This window comes from Anser cygnoides, chromosome Z (genome assembly GCF_040182565.1).
Source record: "Anser cygnoides isolate HZ-2024a breed goose chromosome Z, Taihu_goose_T2T_genome, whole genome shotgun sequence".
In the NCBI taxonomy this organism is placed as follows: Eukaryota; Metazoa; Chordata; class Aves; order Anseriformes; family Anatidae; genus Anser; species Anser cygnoides.
Window position 1 is genome coordinate 54,298,877 of NC_089912.1, and position 24,127 is coordinate 54,323,003.

At 38.9% G+C, this 24,127-nt stretch overlaps 1 long non-coding RNA gene across 1 annotated transcript; it reads right to left on the reverse strand.

Annotated features, from left to right (window-relative positions):
- Positions 1 to 3,382: 3,382 nt before the first annotated feature.
- LOC136789041 (uncharacterized) lies at positions 3,383 to 23,705 on the reverse strand. The gene is made up of 3 exons (XR_010827768.1): positions 22,956 to 23,705; positions 10,721 to 10,841; positions 3,383 to 6,212 (listed from the first exon to the last, which is right to left on the reverse strand). It is a non-coding gene; the product is annotated as an uncharacterized lncRNA (long non-coding RNA).
- Positions 23,706 to 24,127: the final 422 nt, after the last annotated feature.

A 24,127-nucleotide genomic window follows, 5' to 3' on the forward strand; every position in this document is an offset into this window, starting at 1 on the left:
TATGAAAAACAAGCACAGGCAGGTGACAAGCTAGAAACTAGTTTCTTTGCAAAGTCTGAAATGAACATGAATGATAGAGAATTTTTATAGCACTTTTCATCTTCAGATGATAGCTGCTTTCACACCTGGAGAAACTGAGACTCATGATTAGATAAGCTTCCAAGTTACAAGAAGCAACAGCCAAATTAGGGAGAAAAGAAGATTAAATGGGAAACAGTCAAGGCAAGGTTCAGCTTCATCCCCCAGAACGCTTCATATTTTGGACAGATCCCTTTGTTCTTTTTGGAACCCATTGGGAAAGAACTATGAAGCCTGGCTGCAAAGTTCACCATAGCAAAAGCCCTCAGTCGTAAAAAAAAGTGACTAGCTTATCACATCTCCCCTTGCCTCTTCAGCCTAATTACACCTGCCCATCTACCCTCTCCTTATTTTAGCCTGGCTCTTTTTTTTTTTTTTTTTTCTTTTTTCTTTCTTTCATGCTATTTGCATGTCTTCTTCACCTCCCCACATTTTCCCTCAGTTTCATTAAACCACTGTGCTATCTGCTGTTGTTACATTGTTGACTGCAATTAAGCCTTCTCAATGTCCTGTTCGTCCTGCCATCATCACTGCAACAAACCCTTCAGAGCAATTCAGTGAGGGTCTTTTTTGTTTTAACCTATAGGCCCCCATTAAAGCAAGGAACCAGCAGTCAAGATTAGGAATCACTTCTCCCAGTCCTTTTTTGAAATCGCCCTGTTTTGTCACAGTTATTTTAACAGGTAGATGGACCATCTACTTCAAGCTACCTGTACTAAAAACCTCTCTGTTTCTTATGTTTGTTTGTTTTGCTTTCTTTCCAGGAGCATTACTGTACATACTCAGAGCTGGCAGAGCTGATCAGGCTAGATAATTCCTCTACCTTCAATTTGTTTAATAGCATAAAAGTCAGATCCTCTATTCAGATAAACTAATGCAAAGTATCACCATGAGAGAATCTGTCCCATATATTTTCAATGGTTATTATCCCTCTATCATCCATCCCTAACCACAGTTTAAAACAGTGGCCAAGGAAGAAACAAATAGATGTTCTTCTTTTTGTGAATGTAAAGAGGGAAAATCTCTAAATTCTCTTTGCAGCCTTTCAAAGATACGCCTACATGTACTATTTACAGTGCTTAGAAATAACTGTTAAACACAGCCCAGCATTGAAAATGGATGTATCTTGCAATTAAGATAAGTCATTAAATATTTCTGCTCCGTTCAGTTTCACCTATAAGCTATGTGGTCTCCATGGAATTGGGCCACCCATTGAAGCAATCAGCCCCCATGGTGGCAGCTCTTTGTTTAAAATCCCCCAAGAATAAAACAACTCCACATCTCAAGAAGTACAGTGTGAAGAGGCATAATTGTTTTGTCTCACATAACTTACAAATTTCCTACTCAACCTTAGGGAAAAAAAAAAAAAGAAAAAAAAGAAAAAAAAGTTTGGTTTAATTCTGTTTTTCCTCTTCACGCTTTTGATGTTAGATCAAATATGACAACCCTTATCAGTCAGTAAAATGAAGCAAACTCACTCAGAAGCCTCAGGGGTGAGGGATTTCTTTAATCACATTCACACCAATTACCTGGATTTCAGCTACATATGGTAATATAGTCCAGCATTAAGTGTTGCATTTAACAGCTCACAAGGAAAAACAACAACAGCAAAGCATAGGTTATATCCCCTTTGCTTCATAAGTGAGGAGGACTAATATAAGTCATGAAAATATGATTCAGTTCTGTCATTCAAGGAATCCAAGGGGAATACTAGTAAGACTCTTGCCAAAAGTATACCCATTCCAGTTTACAAATATACTACAACCAAATCACAATCGTCTTAAAATCTCTAAGGCTGCTGAATGAGAAGATCATCTGTGTATCATCAGCACAAGATTTGTGTGGAGAGACAAGAACTGTGCAGTAGTCAGAAAAAGACAAATTGATAGTTAAAGCTGCCTTAATTTTCTGGGGGCAATGTATCAGGAAATACCAAGCTCCCCTGAAATCTGGTACACAAAGCTTGACCAAAGATGTTTCTTTACTCAAAGGAGCCTTGGATTTGTATGAATTCCATAGTTATTGTTTGTGCAATATACAGTGCAAAACAGAAAAACAGACTGAGTGCAACTGTTGTAGTACAAAAGGTACTTGTATATAGCTTGTTTTCAAAAAAAAAAAAAAGCGTCCTCAACCCTTCATCCCTGAGCAAAACTAAATAATCTTCTTATACATTATCATGCAGTACAGGAGACTGAAAGATACTTGTATCTACACACAGATATTTAGACAAACATGAGAACAGATAAGCACGTGCACAGATACCAGCATGATCTAACAGCGAACTTTCAGTGACCATGCATTCATAGTCACTGATAGAAGAAGGCTATATACTTCTACACCTTCATCAATATGATACTATATGATATGATAATACACCTTCTTCCATTCAAGGTAAATTACATGAGTTCTAGAAAGCTTATATTATCTTTCCATGGCCAGATATGTAAATCAAAGGACACATTTTCTCCCAAATGAATTTAAAATGGGGCATCACTTTGTGGAAGTGTAATGGTTGGGCTGTGCATTTAAAGTCATCCTTCCCTCACTATGGTCACTGCAGTACCCTTCCCACAATGAAAGTCCATCCTGATGGTGGCTACATTTTAGTGGTGGTAAATATTAGTTCCTAAGGCTACATGGGCATAGGCTATCTCCCAAAGCAACACTAGAATCTGAAAAGCAGTTTGATTCCTTCCGAATAAAAGGCACAATGTAAATGAAAGTTGAGATTGAAAGTTGAGTTGAGATTGTGTAGCACTCTGGAGAAAGTGGGGATGCTATTTCCAGCTTTTGTGCTAGAAAGTATTAAAACGTATTATTGTACAAAGTAAAGGTGAATAGAGTCTAAGGGTTCCACAGTGTACCATTGGGAACAGTGAAGAGAAAGCCACTTGTAAGGACAGAAGAAACTAAGCATTGTTTCTGAAAACCTTTGTGATTGCTCAAGAAGTCCATTTGTGAAGATGAAAGAGTAGACTGGTCAAAGTGGTCTTTTTAAACAGGAAGAAATGTATAGGTTGTCATGTGCAAGAATGACCCTCCAGAGCTAGACTGCTGTTCACTAACTGCCTATGAAAACTAGAGAGGTGTAAACCAGATTGTGCTTATTTTGGTTTGATACCAGATTTGAATTTGAACTGAGGACAGGGAGGAAAATGAAAATGTGAGCTAGTTTGCATTTGCAACTGTTGATGATAGTTACCCCCAAATGTATGGAATTATACAGTTCAGAAATAGGAGATGAAAAAAGAGTGCAACCAAAGAAAACTTAACTGAGAAAAAAGTTTTATTAACCATTCCTAGACTGTAGTAGACTTTAGTCTGTAGACTGTACCACAGGACTAGAAGAGAACTAAAGCTCACACTTAATGATGGTTTCAAGAGAACATAAAGAAAATCCAAAGACAAAAAGAAAAACTTTATACATTTTGGTATATTGAAGAACTAGTCTGTACAAAGGACAAGTCTGAATCCCAAGAGTCAAAAGCTGTATCATCAGCAGAGGATTAGTAGAAGAAATGAATACTCAATTAAATTATTTTCTAAGTAATTAATTTAGAATGAAAAAGATATCAAATTCAGCTTCCCACTTTATTCTAGAACAAGCTACCAGAACTAAATCTCACAGATAAATATTTCAACTTAACTCCTTCCTTGTAGAAGCAATTACAATAGCATTTACCCAAAATATTTTTCTAGGATTGTTAACTACGTAGCTTCATTTTCATTTAAGGTCGGTAATTTTAAACAAACAAATATATATATATATATACCATTCAATTATTCCATCAAATGAACTCATACAACTTCCTATCTGCAATCAGCTGTTTGGTACTGCTCAATATGACAGTTACTGAAGTTAACCAATATTCACTCAAGAGGTAAGAAATCCTCCTGCAAGAAGTGACTCCTCACTGGAAAACTTTTCACAAACTTATTTCCAGTGTGATAAGCAGATGTTTACCTACTTTAATTACATTGGAAACCTAGAAATGTTATTAACTCAGAATAGCACCATGCAAATATGGCTTTTGGACTTCCACACCCAGTTGGAATCATAGAATAGAACCATAGAATATCCTGAGTTGGAAGGGACCCACAAGGATCATCAAGTCCAACTCCTGAGACTCGAAAGTACCACCCAAAAAATTAGACCTGATTTGGACAGCATTGTCCAAATGCTTCTTGAACTCCAGCAAGCTTGGTGCTGTGATGACTTCCCTGGAGAGCCTGCCCCAGTGCCTGACGAGCCTCTGGGTGCAGAACCTTTCCCTAACCCCCAGCCTGACCCTCCCCTGTCCCAGCTCCATGCCGTTCCCTCGGGCCCTGTCGCTGTCCCCAGAGAGCAGAGCTCAGCGCCTGCCCCTCCGCTCCCCTCGTGAGGGAGCTGCAGGCCGCCATGAGGCCTCCCCTCAGCCTGCTCTGCTCGGGGCTGAGCAAACCAAGGAGGACCTCAGCGTCTCTTCATACGTCTTCCTCTCCGGACCTCTTACCGTCTTTGTAGCTCTCCTTTGGACACCTTCTAACATTTTTTTATCTTTCTTATACTGTGGTGCCCAGAACTGCACACAGTACTCGAGGTGAGGCCGCACCACCACAAAGTAGAGTGGGAAGACCTCACTTGCCTTGCACTGTGCTGCAGGAAGTTACCTTTTAGTGTCATTCAGAGTCACTAACCTCTGCTTTGCATCCCATTCCCACCCATGAGGTGGCATTTCCTCAGACCAATACTCTACACCTCCTCTACCCTCCCCCATACTCTACCCTCTCCCATAGCTCTTCTCTGACTTCCTGCTGTAGATGGTAACAATCTCTCTTACAACCTAAGACTTTAATTGTGGGAGTGGTAAATCCCAAATCTAAGCCAAAAATGTAGATGACTGCTTCAGGTGCTGCAGCAATCATCAAAATATATTTAACTGGTTAAAGATAACTGACAATAAGCACCACTTAATGGCAAGTGTGGTTCCTGGAAGTAGGACTTATAAAACTTGCTTTATATTCATGGCAACTGGCATCCCTTAGGAATGAAAAAGTCTGCATTGGGCTGCTACCTTTTGCTGTATCAGCCATCTAGAAAACACTCAAACACATCTGGAGATTTGTTAGTATTAGCTATCCTATATGGATTGGTGTGGAAGTTAGCGTGCAAGCTTTTCTTTGCTAGGAAGTATTGATTAATAACTGTCCCTCAAATGGTGATGATTGTCTGGGTCACTTTGCACAATTTTTTCCAGAAGGCATTGCCAAAAGCATAGGGAAAAATCTTGGGATGTTTTAGGCTAAGGGACATATCCGTGAGCCAAAACAGATCAAGAGAATAAACAATGGAGTTTTGGTGTTACAGATAAGGCTTGGCTGTGGGAACATTTGCAATCTGAGGTGTCAGTTCAGGTTAGATCTGCATGCCAAAAATTCACGTTAACAACTGTGTAGTACATATTGCCCTCATAGCTGTTTTGGGTTTCCTTCTTGCTGACCCACTAATGCCATGTTATTTATGACACATTGATACTATAAACCACAGATTCCCCTAAAAGGGGCTCCGCAAAGTCTTTGATCTTATCAGACATGTTACTATTCGAGTAAAGATTCATCCTGTCTCAGCATTCCCACCTCCTGAGAAGCAGAGAATGGTCAAAGCACTCTGAAAAGTTTTCCAGGAAACAGTCACTTGAAATACAGCAGTATTGTTGCAGATGTCTGAAGACTCCCACCACGACCTATAATGAATTATTCTGTCATTTCCATCTAGTTAGCCTGCAGCATATTGTAAAAATGGCAGCAACAAGAGACACGCATTGCTATCCAGTTATACACATGTAAGTCAATGGACATACCTGGCTTACTCTAGTTCAATATCCCTAAGGGACTTAGCAAATCAAGGGTGTGAGTGGGGTGGCATTACAGCTGTCAGACTGCATGATGAGACAGAGCTTGACATCAGTGTGTGATAGATCCAAGTGCTTATTTGTAACAGTAGATTGTTCAAACATTCCAAGGGTTGTGATGGTACCTTTCAAGGTGAGAGGCTGTCAGTCGTCCCGATCCAGGATTTGCATTGTTAGGGGAGCTAATAAAAGCAGTTTCATTCCACTCAGGATTCCAATATGCTCAAATATGCTTGCATTCTAAATCAAAAAAAAATAAAAAAAAAATCAATTGATAATTTTAAATGCAATGCAAATTGAAAAATCTCTGTTCAGAAACATCAAGACATTTGTCTTCAAGTATAGCCAATCGTGCTAATGATGGTGTTGTAATACTGGACAAAAGCTAACACTGACTGAGAATCTAAATAATTTATTTCAACAGTTTCCATCAAAAGAAAAAAAATCTGGTATTAAGGAAACAGCTTTTTTTCAGTTTCAGGTATAGATGTGTTACATAAAAAATTCTAATTGACTGACCTTACTAGTATTACAATAAGAATACACAAAATTAATCTCTTCGTAAATGGATCAATTCTGACCTCATCTGTTTGAATGTTTATTGATTTAGCCAACAGAATAAAATGCAATGAGCAGTAACTGATACTTTTCTGGCTAAAAACTGAGCCATAACTATGTATCTTCCTAACAATATTGCTCTCTACAGCTACCTGAAAGGAAGTTGTGGGGAGCTGGGGGTGTACTGGGTCTTGCTGGGATGGAGTTAACTTTCCCTGCAGCAGCCCATACAGGGCTGTGCTCTACTTGTAGCTAGAACAACACTGGTATCACACCAGTATTGTGTCTACTGCTGAGCAATGCTGGCACCGCATCAGGACTCCCCCAACCTTCCCCAGAGCCAGCAGGATGGGTGTGGGCAAAAGGTGTGGAAGGAACATCACCAGGGCAGTTGACCTAAACCAACCAAAGGGATATCGCATACCATGTGGTTTCACACTTAGCAATAAAAGGTGGAAAAAGGAAGAAGAGAGGAGGGGTGGGCTCTCGTGAAAAAGTCTGTCCCCCCAGACAAGAGCTACGTGCGCTGAGGCCCTGCTTCAAGGATGTGGTCAAGCATCACTCACTGGTGGGAAGTAGAGAGTAATTTCTTTCCTCTGCATTTCCACACAGCCTTTTTTTTTTTTTTTAATCCCTTTTCCCCTTTTCCCTTTAGTTAAATTATTTAACTAATAATAATTTTCCCTTAATAACTATATTCCCTTTAATTAAATTATCCTATCTCAACCCATGAGTTGTTTCTTTCCTTTTCTTCTTCCCCTCCTCTTCTGAGGAGGGGGAGTGAGAGAGTGGTTGTGGTGGAGTTCAGCTGCCTAGCAAGGTAAAACCACCACAGGAGGTCGGCTTCTTCTCACAGGTAACTAGTGATAGGACTAGAGGGAATGGCCTCAAGTTGTGCCAGGGGAGGTTCAGGTTGGAAATGAGGAGGCATTTCTTCTCAGAAAGAGCAGTCAGGCATTGGAACGGGTTGCCCAGGGAAGTAGTGGCGTCATTGTCCCTGGGGGTGTTCAAGGAAAGGTTGGACGTGGTACTTAGGGACATGGTTTAGTGGGTGACATTGGTGGTAGGGGGATGGTTGGACCAGATGATCTTGGAGGTCTTTTCCAACCTTAATGATTCTATGATTCTGTGATTCTAATATCCTGTGAACACACAAGTATACACCTATGTAAAAGGAATTTATTTTTTTTTCAAAACTCATCTAAGCAAAATAGATTAATAACCTTAAAAATGTAGCATAGAAAAAATTAAAGTGAAATCTCACTTTCATACATTATCACAGAATCACAGAATCGTCTAGGTTGGAAGAGACCTCCAAGATCATCTAGTCCAACCTCAGCCCTAACACTAACAAGACCTCCACTAAACCATATCACTAAGGGCTACATCTAAACGTCTTTTAAAGACCTCCAGGGATGGTGACTCAACCACCATCTGGGCAGTCCATTCCAGTGCCTAACAACCCTTTCAGTAAAGAAATTCTTCCTAACATCCAACCTAAACCTCCCCTGGCGCAACTTTAGCCCATTCCCCCTCGTCCTGTCACCAGGCACGTGGGAGAACAGACCAACCCCCACCTCTCTACAGCCTCCTTTAAGGTACCTATAGAGAGCGATGAGGTCTCCCCTGAGCCTCCTCTTCTCCAGGCTAAACAACCCCAGCTCCCTCAGCCGCTCCTCGTAGACTTGTTCTCCAGACCCCTCACCAGCTTCATTGCCCTTCTCTGGACTCTCTCGAGCACCTCCATGTCCTTCTTGTAGCGAGGGGCCCAAAACTGAACACAGTACTCGAGGTGCGGCCTCACCAGAGCCGAGTACAGGGGGACAATCACCTCCCTAGACTTGCTGGCCACACTGCTTCTTATGCAGGCCAGGATGCTGTTGGCCTTCTTGGCCACCTGAGCACATGCTGGCTCATATTCAGCTGACTATCAACCAGTGCTCCCAGGTCCTTCTCTGCCAGGCAGCTTTCCAACCACTCTTCTCCCAGCCTGTAGCGCTGCTTGGGGTTGTTACGCCCCAGGTGCAGGACCCGGCACTTGGCCTTGTTGAACTTCATGCAGTTGACCTCAGCCCATCGGTCCAGCCTATCCAGATCCTCCTGCAGAGCCTTCCTTCCCTCGAGCAGATCGACACACGCACCTAACTTGGTGTCATCTGCAAACTTACTGAGGGTGCACTCGATCCCCTCATCCAGGTCATCTATAAAGATATTAAAGAGAACTGGCCCCAGCACTGAGCCCTGGGGGAACTCCACTAGTAACTGGCCTCCAACTGGATTTGGCTCCATTCACTCCATTATTTCAACATATACATTGGATCCTAAATATTTTTTTTCCTTCTTTTAGTTTTTTTAGTTTTATGGTACATTTCAGTTCCAGATTCTAGATAAGCCATGTAATCATCTGTCTTTACAGCAGCATGCTGGCAAAGCAGAATATATCAGTGTGTTCGTAAACCTGTCCAGAAACTCTGTTGCATCCCATGCTGTACCAGCACTGTCCCTTAATATGTGTGAAGAAAGAGCCTCCCAGACATCAGCAAACAGATAAGCACAGGAGGCAGGTCATACACTTCAGCAATTCCAATTCTAGTTCTCTGAAATGGAGAAAATAGATTTGGGATTTTTCTCAAAGGCTGTTCTTTGAAACACAAGCTGATGACACTAAGAGCCTTTCAAAAAAGAACATGACTACGTGAACAACAAAAGAGAATTTAAAGTTTGTCATTTGCAATTACCTAGAGACACACCAAAATGTGTATCTTGGAATTTGGAGATTGCTATGTAACAGTACACAGAAAGGAAAGCATTATATGCAGTATGCAATCCCCTAGAGATCAATAGCACTAACAGGCAATACAGATTCAGAAATGAATCAAACCCATGTGAAAAGAGGTTACACAAATTTTTGTATCTGAACTGGCAAGGAAGAATTTCTTCCTGATCAGAAATCTGTCTAAGTACAAAAGATGCATATGTGGCTGCCTATGAATGTATACTGCTGTGACTGCTTGACACCCAAAAAGAAAAAAAAAATCAGCTAAAAATATGTACAAAAATAATATTAGCATATAAAGTAGTCAGGAGTGAAAACACTTCCCCAGGTTATGTGCAATCAACTAATAAGCTGATGACATCTACACAGTAGTATAAACTGGGTGATAAAATCCAAACAGCAGGTGTAACATTTTTGTAAACAGGTCTTTCCAGTATAGGTTTGAATACAGTATTTCAAGCATGGGCAGAAAGCTTCAGAGTTTGGTTTGGGATCTGGATTTTTTTTTTTTTAATGTTCAGTACAGGAAACTATTTGAGGTGGTCAGGAGGGACTCTAATTTACCTAAAACGAACACTTACATCATTGTCAGTTGCCACTTTCAGCTTTGGTTTAGAGCATGGAAAAGAGATTTGTATCCCTAGAAACATTCATAACAACAGACTAGTTAAAGTCTTTAAGATAAAATTGTAAGAGACAGCATCGTTGTGGTCATGTCAGGCTTTCATACGTCAGGATGGGCTGAGGGCCTTCAGTGAATGCCAACATGCCAAATTTCATTTCCTGGATGGCGTTCTTACCATGTGAAATCCTGCCATGAAAAACACCCCTCCACAAATCCTCCACATTAAACCAGCCAAGCAGGAAAGGGGAGTGTGTGCATCTTGCCTGTCCAGCTATTGGGGGTAGTGCAGCTTTGAGGCACTGCTAGCAAACGGACCAACTCTGAAGCTGTTCCCAGCAGACTGGTGGGTTTTGGCCTCTTCAGTCAGGTTTCCCAGCAGATCTATCTACTGATTTTCTTCATGTCAGCTCTGTATAGAGACATTTTATGTGCAGCAAGAGAATGATTTGTCCAGGCTAAACTAACAAACAAAACAAACAAACAAACAAAACAACAACAAAGAAACTGACAGAAGTAAATCTTTTAAAGGAATATTACACTTAATGGAGTTCTCATGTCATTTTGACTGTATGTACAGTTCCCCAGGTGGCTTCAGACCAAAGAAACTGCATATTATTTTTTTCATTTTTCTTTTTGATGTCTGTTAAGAGTAGTATCTTGAGGGTAGAAAAATAGAGATACAAAAACTATACGGTAGATTTTAGACTTGAGAGGTTCTTTTGCTAGAATAAAAAGCAAGCCACCCGAGGGAAAAAAAAAATAAAAAATAAATAAAAAATAAATCATTACCTTATAAACAAGTACATCAGTATCATATTGTTGAAGTGGCAAAACAATATGCATTTCTTCCAGCTCAAAGTATTTAAGGACCGTCGTGTCCTGAGAAAGATTCTTCACGTGTGCTTAATGACTGTAAGACCAAATAAAGAAACAAGCACTGAGAACTTTAAAAGTGTCAGACCTCCAAAGTTTTAGACTGAGCTCACAATGAACTGACCTTTATTTTCTATCTCTAATGTGCAAAACCAAAGAAACTGGATGTTTTAACTCAGGCTGAGTACCAGAATCAGTAAGAGGCAGCTGTCAAACCTAATGTATTCCAAAGTGGAAACATGACAAGGCAAAGCCTTCCCTACCCTGTTTTTTCCTTTTTCCTGAATATTAAAATGGATATAAAAACAAGTTCCCCATAGCTTATCTCTGAATTCATGCAAATTTACATTCTGGAATTTATTTCAAAAGTATGTTGACAGATATGTAGTCTTCATATTCATTAAAATCATAATTTCTTTACTTCTCAGCAGGATGTAGAACAGACTGGCACACATCCTTTTTCCTGTAAAGCAACTAGTACTTTTAGAAGTTTAATTGGAAGACCAAATATTCTGCGGCTATGTTGCTGTGTAAATGTTATTTATTCTAAAGTTCGTCCATTAATACAATCAGACTTTTTTTCCTCTCCTTCTCAGACTCTCAGCAGTGTTATTGACTCTTGGAATGAATTAAGAGAAAAAAATATACCTGCTGCTATTTTGTGTACTTTGCAGGTGTCATTAAACCTGCCTGTTCACAGAAGTAGCGTTCTCTGCTTTTCCAGCAAATCAACATGTTTGATGTGACAAAAATTCATACTTGGAAAGTGTCCAAAACCCAAAGTCAGATCCAAACCTACATGAAACATCACTGAAATGCAGAGTTATTTATAGCAAAGGGGGTGGTTTGGGTACAAATCTAACCCAAACCTCTGACTGAACCTTGGTTTTGATTGAATGTGTTAAAACTACAGGTTGCTTATCATTGTATCTAAGGCATTTGGCTCATTACTGCTCTCTGAGCTACAAATTACTCAAGGAGGAATTGTCCAATATTTTGTTGATTGATTAGTGATTTAATGCTTTCTGCAACAACATAACATTAACACTGATGTTATAAAGTTTGCATTCATTGACAAAGTATTTGCATTTGGAGGTAGTCTGCACTGGAAATTTCTTAGAAGGCCCTAAAACCCACAAAATGTACAAACAACTTTTTCCCTTCTAGGGCCCTTCCTTTTTCTTCTGTTTTTTCTTTCCATCTGGGTGTAGTTTGAAACTTCATGTTGTTTCAGGAGGTGGGGACTGGTGTGGAGCAGGAGGGAGAGGAAAGTAGGGAATTTTAATGCCAACAGAAGAAACACACCAGAAACACTCCAAACGTATGCTCAGTTGTAATTAATAGCATGAAGTTACAGCTTGCAGCTGACATTGGTTACAGTAGAAGGTCAGCATCCTGCTGCCCTCTGCATTTACTGATTTGGAAGATTGTTTCAGACCGTCTTCCCAGCTCCCTTGTACTAACCCTCCCCTGGGTTTCACTGTCGAACTGATCTCTGCAGCATTCTTTCCTCTAACTTCCTTACTGTCTGTATAAACGGTGGGCAAAGCTCCCAAAGACAAATTAATTCAATGCATTTCTCCTTCCTGCCTGTTTCCCACCCTTCTCCCCCACCACCCTCATATGTCATTTTTATTTTTACCAGTGCTCTGGGACTGTGGCTGATGGGACATCATTCACCCCTTGACTCTGCACACCCCGGCACACCCCAGCTGCCTCACAAAACCTTGAGGTAGGAACCAGGACAGATGAATTAGAAGACTACAGAGGATCCTGTGTTCTGAACTGTTCCACTGAGAGTCCGAATCCCCAGGAAACGCCTTAAGAGATTGCCTGTGACACTGCCGTGGCTGCACAGCTTGCATATGCATTGCTGAGTGGCACAGGTAGATAGCCACTGGGCCCTCCGAACACTATCATCATACCACAAAATACCACTCAGACACACTGTGAGAGCAAGTGGGAAATTAAATCCCCTTCCATTTTTCTTGCTTTCTCATCTCCCTGCCCCCCCTCCTTTTTTTTTTTTTCTTTCCAAGAAAACGAAACTGGAAGGAGATTTTTTTCCTTCACATCTAAGTGGCTGGAATTTTGCTGCTGAGCCGCAATTTCACTATTAACAATTACATGAAGAGAAGGGGAACACTTTGAAAACCACTTTTCTAACGGAAATTTAGATAGGAAGGTTATGACCGCTGGCACACTTCTTGCCTGTAGTGGTTAAACACTCTTCACAAGAGTTATATGCTTCTATGCACAGCCCAACTACCAATTATGCCTTGGGGACCTAAGGAACAGCACACCTCCTGTGCTGTCAGCACTGAGCAAATGAACTTTACTGATGAAATGAAAATACAGAAGTGGAGAAAATATTTTGAGTAGAAAAGAAAATTTCAAGAGTCTTGGAGACTCATCCTAATGAAAGGCCTCGGGGCTGAGAATGAAATAGGAGGTCCTATGTCTGTACTGTCGCAGAGTAAACCAAGGTGGAAAAGATAGGAGGCTGTTTCCACCATAGCTCCTCAGAATTTTTACTATTGCTCTCATGGACAATGTTAAGTCATTCAGCAGGACACTGTGCATGTACACTATGGGTAAAAAGTGTCAGGAACCATTTGAAATTCGGGACAAAGCTACAGCAATGGGAGTTAGAGTTTATTGCTAACAACTTGAATACCAGATATCAAAGGTATATGTACAGTTATGCAAGATAATAGGTAGTTGGGAGTTTACCATCCAGTGTAAAAGTGGTATCTGGCTGAATGATAGAGTGCTGTTTTGTGAAAGGTGGTTGCACACATTGTTGTGCTACGCAACATAGCTCATAAAACTTATGAGCCATGTTGGACAATGTCATTTGTTCAGCTCTGTTAGTGAGGTAATTAAAAACAATTGCATACTTGGAAAGATAATACTTTTAATCCAGAATGTGGCTTGAAGGACACACCAAATTTATACTGACATACATTTTGAGAATCTGTCACTTAACAAAAAGGCAGTCTGGGCAGAAAACAGATCCCAGTTTCTAGACACCCATTCCACGATGAAACACTGATGGAACTTACGGTGTCTGTGAATAGTACCCCTCTCCTCTCTCAAGTATAGGCATCGGTCTCATGGTGGATGGTAGGTTGTTTTATTCTCCAGTTTTCATTTTGCATTATGTTCCTTTCAGGATAAGTATTCGGTTACCTCCCCCCCCCGCAAGAGACAGATAAGGGAGAAGGCTGGGGTCTGCAAAGGAAGGGAGCTTGCCCTGCGACAGGCTGAGTGAGCAGCCCCTCAAGCCAGATGTGACAGAAAGAAAAGGGGAAAAAGACAGAAAGCAGGCAGAGGAGGCTGCAGCGCCGCCAAAACTTCGAAGGGTATGGAAACCAGTTTTAATCAAGCATGGGGCCTACCTGCTAGGCCACAGTGGGAAGTGGAAAAGCTGTGTATAAGCATTATATGTATATATATTGTCTTCTTCCGACATTCTGTATTTCTCTTTCAAAAGTCACATGCCTTACTGTTTATTTTTATAAAATCTGCCTTTTTTATTTTGGAATTTTGGAAGTCTCTACTTCTCTGGGAGAATATAAGTCTTTTATATCTCTGGGAGATAATCTAAGCACATTTATCTCACACGTCTGTTTTAAATTGGTTCCTGTAACATACAAAGGATTATGATCTTACAGACTAGCCCGTCTTGCAAGAAGTTTTTACTGACTGGAAACTAACGTTTTTCTTCCAAAATGGAACTTCTGTGGAAGTTAATAGAAAGTTAAGCTTCTTGGAGAAAAAGCAGGGTCAAGACACTGCAAAGCACTTTTTGTTATTCACACACAGTTGAAGCCTGTCACAGAATGAGGCATATCTCCTGCAAATATCTTCAACAAGTGACTATGTAATACCACAAGGGAACAGATGAACCAAAAAAGAATATCTGCTAGAATATTTAAATATATATGAACATAAGTAGCATTCCTGTCTCTATCTGAAAATCTGAGTCCCAGCAAAAAGAATAATGGCTGCAAGATGATCCTTCTTCTGCAAAATCTATTCAGAGCTAGCTTGAACTGACATATTTGAGAACTTTTAATTTGAAGTTTTGCCTAATATTTCATTTGACTTAGTTAGGACTAAGCATGAAGAGAATAAGCGGGAAAGGACTAAGCATTAAACTGTAACAAATAAATATATAAGAAGTGCTATAGGAAGTCTATGAGTGAGATGCTGCCAACCAGAGGATATAAAGAGAACAAACTATTTGACATTAATAGATGAAGCTGATTGGTTAAACAGTGCAATTTGGAGGGATTAGATCTGAAATAACTGCTGGAATAACTGGAGTTAACCACTACAAGCAGTCAGCTGTCTGAGGCCAAAGCTCATGGAAGGCCAAAAGTGTTCTGGCACCAAATACATTTTAGGAAATGAAAAATACTACAGGAAGGAAAGGCTTTAGGAGCCCCACATCATAGGCAAGAATATTAACAAGGTAGAGCTTCACATACTTGAAAACAGCACAAGTCAACACTACAACCAGCATATGAGAAGAAATGCAAAACCTTACATTATTTTGTAAGCACTGGTTAAGAGGTTAAGGTTGATGAAAGCACCACTAGTTAATGTAAATTTTTCAGAGGAGTAGTGGAAACTGCTGTAAGAATCATCATTTGAAATATCATTCTAAATGCGAATGTTGTGAATCAATTTTCATCTGGACATGGGTGCAAAACGAATAGCATAAAATAATAGGACGTTAATAATCAAAGGAAAACTACATGTATTAGAGAGCAGAATGTGAGGACAAGAAATGCTAACTACATCCTTAGAGGTTGATATGAGTTACCAAATTTGCAGTAAGACACAGCAGATAGACTACCGAGTACACACAGAGATTAACGGAAGTATATGAAGGAAAAAAGAAAGCAAAAATATGGTTTGAAATCTATCACTCCATCATGAAAAAGATCTGTTCATCTCTTTTGTGAGTGGTAATGATTGCAAACTGCATTATTCTCACTGTTAGTCAAGGGAAGTTAATACTGATGGACAAAGGTATACAGTGTCGTCCACTTCCCTGTATCCAAAGACTCAAATGTAAAGGTAGTAAGGAGCTTCATATTTATCCTTTTGTTTTGACAGATCACAGGCAGTTAAAAAATACATGAAAATACAGATTGAAAGAAGAGAGCTTCAGGATGCAAAACAACCAGAACAAGTGGAATTTGTTCTTAACCACAGTAGTGTTTGTTAAAGAAGGAAATTTTTGGAGGTCCAGTCAATTGTATAGGATATGTCAGGGCCTAAGTGGGCACTCTTATGAAAGAAAGCTATTAGGCACAGCGTGAATGTTTGTAATTGTGTTTTATGCTGTAGATTTAAGAACTGGGGAAGTAAGCTTTAGCTGATGGATAAAAGGTGTGATAACAGAGATTGTGTTTCTCCAGGACAGGGAACCGAGACTGTAATACACAACCAGGCAGCACCAGCCAAAGACAAAAGCAGATGTACCACAGGCACCAAGCACTGAGTAAAAGGGTGGCAGCACACTTTCTCACTCAGTTTGCATTTGTACAAGGAATAAGCAGACCTAATGCCTAAGGATAAATTCTGATTATCTATCCACATTAGGAAAAGACTTCTCCCATGGTTAAACTCGTCCGCGATGGTGTGCCTTGCAATTTATGCCATTCACTGAGGAACTTGTTTGTTATAGAGGGAAGATTGGCCTAGGTAGGTCATTGGCTTGTTCCAGTACCATAACTATTATAGCTAAGTTATATATATATATATATATATATTTTTTTTTTTTTTGCAAAGATTTGTGAAAGACTTTTGTTGAGGCAGCGGTTCAAACAGGCTGTTTGAGGGCCAGCACTAGAGCAGGGACTGTATAAAGTGCTATGCATTCTTCTGTCCAGGTCATGAACTTGTCTGTCATATGTTCTTCTGGGTAGGTATCTATGGATCAATCCTGAATGGCATATAAATGCCAGAAAAATAGGACAACCAGAGATATGTCAAAAATATTCAATTATTTGCCTATATATGCAGTTAAATGTTTGAACACCTTGATACCTAGAAAAACAATATTTAACTTCTCTGTGTCTCAGTTTTCCAACTACTAAGCATTTTCCTGACTCCAAATTGTGTCCAAACACAGACAGAACTACACTACATGTTACTACAATAAAATGTCCTGGAAATTCAGAAAAATATGAATTGATTAGCAAAGCATGATTGCTGTTCCATTTGCAGATATATATCCCACTCCTAGTACAACTACTACATACTGCAGAATAAAACTGGCAGTGGCCAGTGTGAATGTCTGTTTTGTTCTATTTCTTACAATAATCATCTTGGTGCAGGTTATTTAATGTGGTTACAGGTAAGCATCTAATTTTCAATACTTTGTCATTTTGGGATTTTGCCAGTAAGAGATTCATCTGAATGAAGTATTTTGAGATTTTTAATGGCTCAAAACTAGGATTAATATGTGTTCTTGAATCTCTTCTGAAAATGCTTTTTTTTTTTTTTTTTTCTCAGAGATAAGTGAAGGTAACTTTTTCTTATAAAAGACAGAAGTTGAACCACTTCAAGTAAAAACAAGAGTATGAACTAGAGGACACAAATATTGGTGCATGAACACAAATATTGGTATTAATAATTCAAATAATTTGTATTAGGGTATTTTCTTTTCCTAGAACATAAACTAGCTAAAATGCAAGCTGAAGTTTAGAGTGGTGCAAAGGCTATGCAAAAATGTTTGATCCTGAAGCAATGAAGGAATAGACATACTGTTTGAGTAGTCTTAAGCTTCCAAGGAGAAACACTACCCAGCTCAAATTAACTGCTGTCCCAACAGTCAATTATGAGAGCACAATCTAATCCTGCAGTATTTTTTTCTGTAGCTGGGAAGACAATAGCTGCTGTATGAGGTTGGTTTATGTTGGATATGTTGGTTTAAGATGGCCGAAATGAATTATGGCCCAAGCAATTTTTGGAAGAGGATACCCCAGACACTGAATAAACTGGGCAACAAATGAACATGGAAAGAAAACATACCAGGTGATTCCATTTCTGTGTTGTTTAAGGGTTTGGCACAAGAGACTTTATTAACCAGACAGCAAAACAGGTTTCATCACCTACACCATACCTCAGTTTAGCTTTTCAAAATACTACCTTACCTACAGATTTCCCGTCTCATCTCCCTCTGCATTTTCAGTTAAAGGATGCCATATTTAAAAGCAGAGAGGTAAACAACAAGCCCTTCATTAGCAGTGCTTTAGGTATATTCTAACATAATTAGGACTTTAGAGTTAAGCACATTCTGATATTTGGCCATCCCTTTTTCCAGCCCTCAGTATGGACAGGCTAATTGTCTGGCTGAGGTAGTGTCATGTGGCTGGGAAGGAGTCAGATAATTAGTTAAGCTCCTGCTGAGAATGTAGACCTTTTTCCCTTTCTTTTCCCTTTCAATAGATTTTTTTTTTTCCTTCACACAGCCATTATTAACTTTTCCTTAAGTATTGTAAATTGCAGGGAGTAGACGACCTCAAATCTAACACATGGAAATGCAAAGAAAAGGGGGAAAGATTACCTTGTAAAGAGGAATTCTTTTTAAAAAGTTTTATTTTCCATAACAGAACATTAAAGCTATGTAGGCTCAATCACAATGAAAACCTTGTGTTTTATTAAAAAGAAATCTTGCTCAAGGCGTCTATTACTCATTTCCAGATTAAATGGCAAGCCTTCACATTTTAAAGGAATAAGGGCCTTTCAACTGGACTGTATCTGACAGCTGTTGATAATATGACATCTTTCTGATATCTACCTTCCATCTCTTGTAGCTATTTTATTGTTATTTTCTGGACACTCACATCTTTGCCCAGGATCCTGGGGTGAAAACAATAAATGTGGCAGAACACCCTTAGCAAATTATCTTTGTTTTTCCCTACATGTTGTTTGCTTGCTCCATGTTTAGCCACCCCATTTGTTTCTCATGGGCTTGGAAGGAGGGTGCCAGTATTTCCTCTATCTGACCTTGCCTGATGGCTCATTTGTGCTTTCTTATGGGCCTGAGTGTCTTCACACACTAAAATTTTAAAGAACACCTTCTGGCAGGTATCAAAGTCCATCCCCAGAGACAACTGGGAGACTCCTAGTTAGCACACAGTAACGATCATGCCAGTTCCTCATTTAGAATGTGGAAGACGCACCTGGTCTTCATTAACATCACTTCTATGGTTAATGCATTTCAGGTGTGAAAGTGTGTGACTGAAATCTGACAAAACACCTGTCTTTCATTGCACCATTAGATCCATCTAGTGTGTGACACTACCACTTCCAGTATGTTTTATCCTGCCTTGAAAGCCATAGTAAGCATTGTCCTGTAATTATGAAATCAGAGTCATCAGTAGCTGGGGAGAATTCTTTAACAAATTATACCTAATTACTCTGAAATTACCTTTAATTCATGGCTAAACTCTGTTCTATAACACCTTCCTTTTTATCTTTATGCAAATATGATTACACACTATGAAACTGGCACAACCAGGCATAATAAACAGCTGCAGCTAGTTCTCTGGTTACTAAATGGGAACTGGACACATGCCATAGATTATGTTTTCTGGAATGCTGCATCAAAAAATGCCCATTTCATTCCTTGAGAACTTTATTTTTTTCCCTTCCGCTCAAGCCAGTAGTGTTTGCATTTGATATATTGATTCAGTCCATTTTACAGACCACAAAGAGCAGAGGAGGTTGGATATATCTCTGAGTTTCTTTATATATGGACAGCATTTATAGAAAATGCTTGAGCTTGTATTTCATTTTACTACCTCAGGGAGGCAAAAGATAGCTTACAGATCTTTTTTAATTAACTTGGTTTTGAGTGTGATGCATATTTATAAACATAAGCAACTCTCCCATTCTTTTACTATTTTTATTATCAACTTCAGACATGATGTCCATTGATATGTGCTAACACGACAACATATTCATAGAACTTACTAGGTAAAAGTGAAGTGCAAGTTATTTCACTTTTTTTTTACTCATGAGAGAAATCTTTCCTCAAATACACATAATTCATTACGTTGTCATGGATTGTCTTTTGACACAATAAATCTCTTTCTGAAATAAGAGTATGGTAGATGGTTTTCCTACTTTAACCTCTTCTGCCACTCAGTGTGCCATTTAGAAGACAGTTTAAAATACATTTGCTTGTAAGATGACTAATTAATATACATGTAAGACTTGGGTAGCACCCATCCAAACACCAGCAACAGTGAAGTTGATTTTAAAGGAATTTGTACACAGTAGCAGCTTTCTTCTTCCAGGCAGATGTGTTGTGCAGTGAAGACAAAGTCACTGTAGTCAATGGCATTCTTTCCTTTTCTTTTTTACTATTCTTTTTCCTAAAGAATGTTGTAGGAAATATACTGTGTTTAAACACAGTAAAGCAGGATCTCAATCATGAGCAGGCCTTCGGGCATTACTTAGATACAAATAATCCTAATACTTCCAGGTATTTCCAGATATATCACTTTTAGGACCTGTTCTTTTGTTGGGAGTTTGTCTCTTCAGAAGGTTCACTCAGAAACTTAAAGCAATACAGTCAGAAAGCAGTTAAAACATAGAATGGCAGCTAGGATGAGACTTAATGTTATTTTATAGTTCAGCATTTATTTATTTAAAAAGAAAGAACTTTTTGGATGGCTTTTTGGAAAGTATACTGAACTCCCTCTAAGCAATTTTATTTATGGGGTTTTCTTTTTCAAGTATAAGAAGCAACCAGTGGGCCATAATCACTTTTCAGAGCTTCTTTAGGGAAAACATTAGATTCTTATTTAATGCTTCCAATAAAGGATCATATTCCCTTTTATGTATCAGATATCTCTGATAGTTGAACTCAAATACATAGTCTCCTAAGCTACTGTAATCATGCTCTACCTGCTGCATAAATGTTTGCAGCAGTTTATCACTAATTCAAATTTGTTATTATATGTTATTATATTTGTTATTATATGTGGCCTCCTTGTGCAATGACTGTCCAGCTGTAAAGGAAGTAATATATTCAACATCTTAGCTTCTTTCTATGGCAAACGTTCAATAAGCATGTCACTGAGCAAAGAATGTCCTTTTATTAGGTTTTCAGATTTTTATCTAAATAATTCCTTCATTATGCAGCAACAGAACTCCAAAGCTTGTAGATATGCTGATCTGTAGCATTTTGATAGTGTTTGTTTTCAGTGTGTGCAAGTCCTGCTTCTTTGAGCAGGTGGTGCAAGAGAAGCAAGGAGAAAGGGGCAGTTGCATATACAAAACAACTTTCATCAAAAGACCTCTATTAAGCGCTTAGACTTTGTAAGATGTCGTTCAGACTCAGTGATTCCCTTCCTACTGCAACACCAAACTACTCAGCTGACAAATCCCTTGTTCAAGGTTATTAGAGACAGTATGGTGTATAGAGGAAAGACTCAGTGGGACAGGAATGCTCTAAAGGGTCCACTGCATCCACATTGTTCTGGGTGCAGCTATCATGCGGCAGTTTTAACTCCTTTCATGGAACATTTCATTCTGGTTGTGACCCACTAATAGGCAAGCCATTAGCACCTTTACCCAGTGACCCACAGTCGTGAATTAGCCAGCTGGTACACAACCACAGCTGCTTCCATCTTACAAATTCCTTGTTCTAGAGCCAAGTCCAAAGAACTGTTTCACTCCAGTCCAGCCTTGAATCCAAGTACCACAAAACAGGCTACTCTGACATATTTCCCAGCAGCACAGGAAGTGAAAAGTATTATAAACCTTCCAAGGCAGTTATCTGCAGATAATTCTTGCCCTTCTTCCCATGTCACAGGAGTGCCCTACCTATGTTTGCGCATATCTCAAGCAACCCCTCTCAAAGCCCTAAAAGAACTACCAAGAACTGTAGAGCAAACTTTACAAAATTGTAGTAGAAAAAATTCCCATTTTCAGACAGGTATAGCCTTTCCTCATTTCCCCAGTATCCTTATACACATTCTGTATTTTTTTCTGACCATTCTAGCAGCTTCTGACAAACATTTCTTGCCATTTTTTAAATTATTATTTTTTCTTTTAATGGAAAGGTAATGAAAGGATTATAGTTTCCCCTTATACTACAATTATTTTACACTGCTGATTAGTAGGTATTTAGAAACACCAAACATTTTTGGCCAAAATGAAACTAGAGGACAAACATACGTTAGCTAAAAATAAACATGATCCAAGTAGAATAGAGTCTAAATGTAGTGCCCCTTCCAGGGGAATGGCTGGTACTTCAGCTGTTCCATGCTCAGAGACAGCAGCTGCCCCAGCAGGCTAGCACGCAGCCCAGTCCAGACCAGCTCCTCTGCCTGCTCACTCCCACCCAGTCAGGTAGAGATGCTGGCAATTATATGTTCCAAGGAGCACGGAGATGCAAAAGGCATTGGAGGTACACGAAGATTTAAGAGAAGCAGCTAACATTATGATGACTTTGTGATGGAGGTTGAAATAGGAGTCAAATTCACTGAAAACCATTTTGTTACTTGAACACATTGCTTGATGTTCTTTTTAATTCACACTGTATCCTTACCAGCATTATTTAACGATCCTAAATTAATCTTGATTGACCATCTCCCAAATGCCATGCTTCACATTTAGTAATAAAATTGCATATAAGAAAATCTAAGTGATACCGAAGCAATTTGTTTTAGTGATTTAGTGATAGTAATTCATTTAATTCATACAATACGTATGTTTTCTAAATTAATTAATTACTAAGTGTGTATGTATTTGTATTTATATGTGCATATATTACACCACAGAAAATTATTCTAAAATGAGAACAAAACTGGTAAAAATTGCTCAGGTCAACATAATCAAATAAATTTTGGTGAAAATTTTGGAGAAAGAAGGTAAAATAACAAGATTTATGTCTGAATAAATGCTGGGCACTGAAGTATCTCTTTATACAATTATTTTCTAATAATACAATTATTTTTCTTTGTAATGTCAGTTGTTGGATGTGTTACTGATATAAATACCATATAAATAAATGCATTCATTTATCCAATTGGTTAAATTTTCATTCTGAAAAGGTGTTCTGTCACAGAGTGCCTAGTGATCCATTCTGGGCCGTAATCATCCAAGTACCTACCGTACTATGACAGGGAACATGCAGTCATGGCCTGATACACTGTCCTGTTCTCCAAGCTCTGCACCTAAAAGAAAATTGAGCTGTTTGGCAATCTCCAGAAGTCTTATCAGTGTATTTTCTACACATTAACACACTGCTCTGTTCCCATTTCATGAGAAAATGTATCAGTTCTTTCCTTATTCAAGATTTTGGTCTTTTCTCAAATAGTTATTGGTTTAAAAGTTCATATCTGAAGAATCCTTGAAATGTACTAAGTTCCTTTAACAATCCAGAAGGCAGTAGAAGCTTTTTAAGCACAAGAACTTCTGTCTTCATAATAAGCAACAGAAATTTAATCAGGGTACAAATCATCTTCACTCCATTTTTTTTTTTTTGCTGCTAATTGAACAGCATTATTCCTCTGCCTTTTATGTGAGCACTAGGTATAGCTGTTTTCAGAACCCATACTTTCACATGTGTATCCCAGCAACTGCAACAAGCCACTTAGCCTGATCAGAGGAATTCACTTGCTCTAAAACAGACATGGGTACGAATGTGGATGTTTGTCAAAGATCCACCTAATCAACATCAGAAGACTTGAGCTCTATGTACAACACTAACAACTAGGGGCCTTGTCCAGTTTTTCTCCGTATAGCAGTGAATCATTTTTGTTACCACTAGGATACGGAATGAGACCTGTGTTAAAAAAGCCTTAAAACCATTTAACCATTAGAAATTATCGAGTACAAAACTGGTGTGCTACTATCTCAGTGCCCCATCTTCAAGTCACTGGATTTTGTTGCACAAGATAGAATTGGCCAGATTTCCCTTCATGAAGAATACTTATCTCAAGTGGTCCCTGTCAAATTAAGTCAGGCTTGGATGACAGAAAAAGTGGATTTTGTTGTGATTTAATTCTAGCATGCCATAACAATTCCAAAATGGAACCAATCACACAGAAGACTTCAGGCAGTTCACAGGAGCTTGTTCTTATGCAGACACATGAACAGCATATGCAAATGAATATAAATCTCTGTGCAAGTAGGTCTATGTATTTTTATTTTGTATGTTGTCATATGCATGACTATATATATATAAAAATATAAATATATACATATAAATATGTATATAAAATATATACATATTTATATACATATATATGTATATACACAATATATACACATATATATACA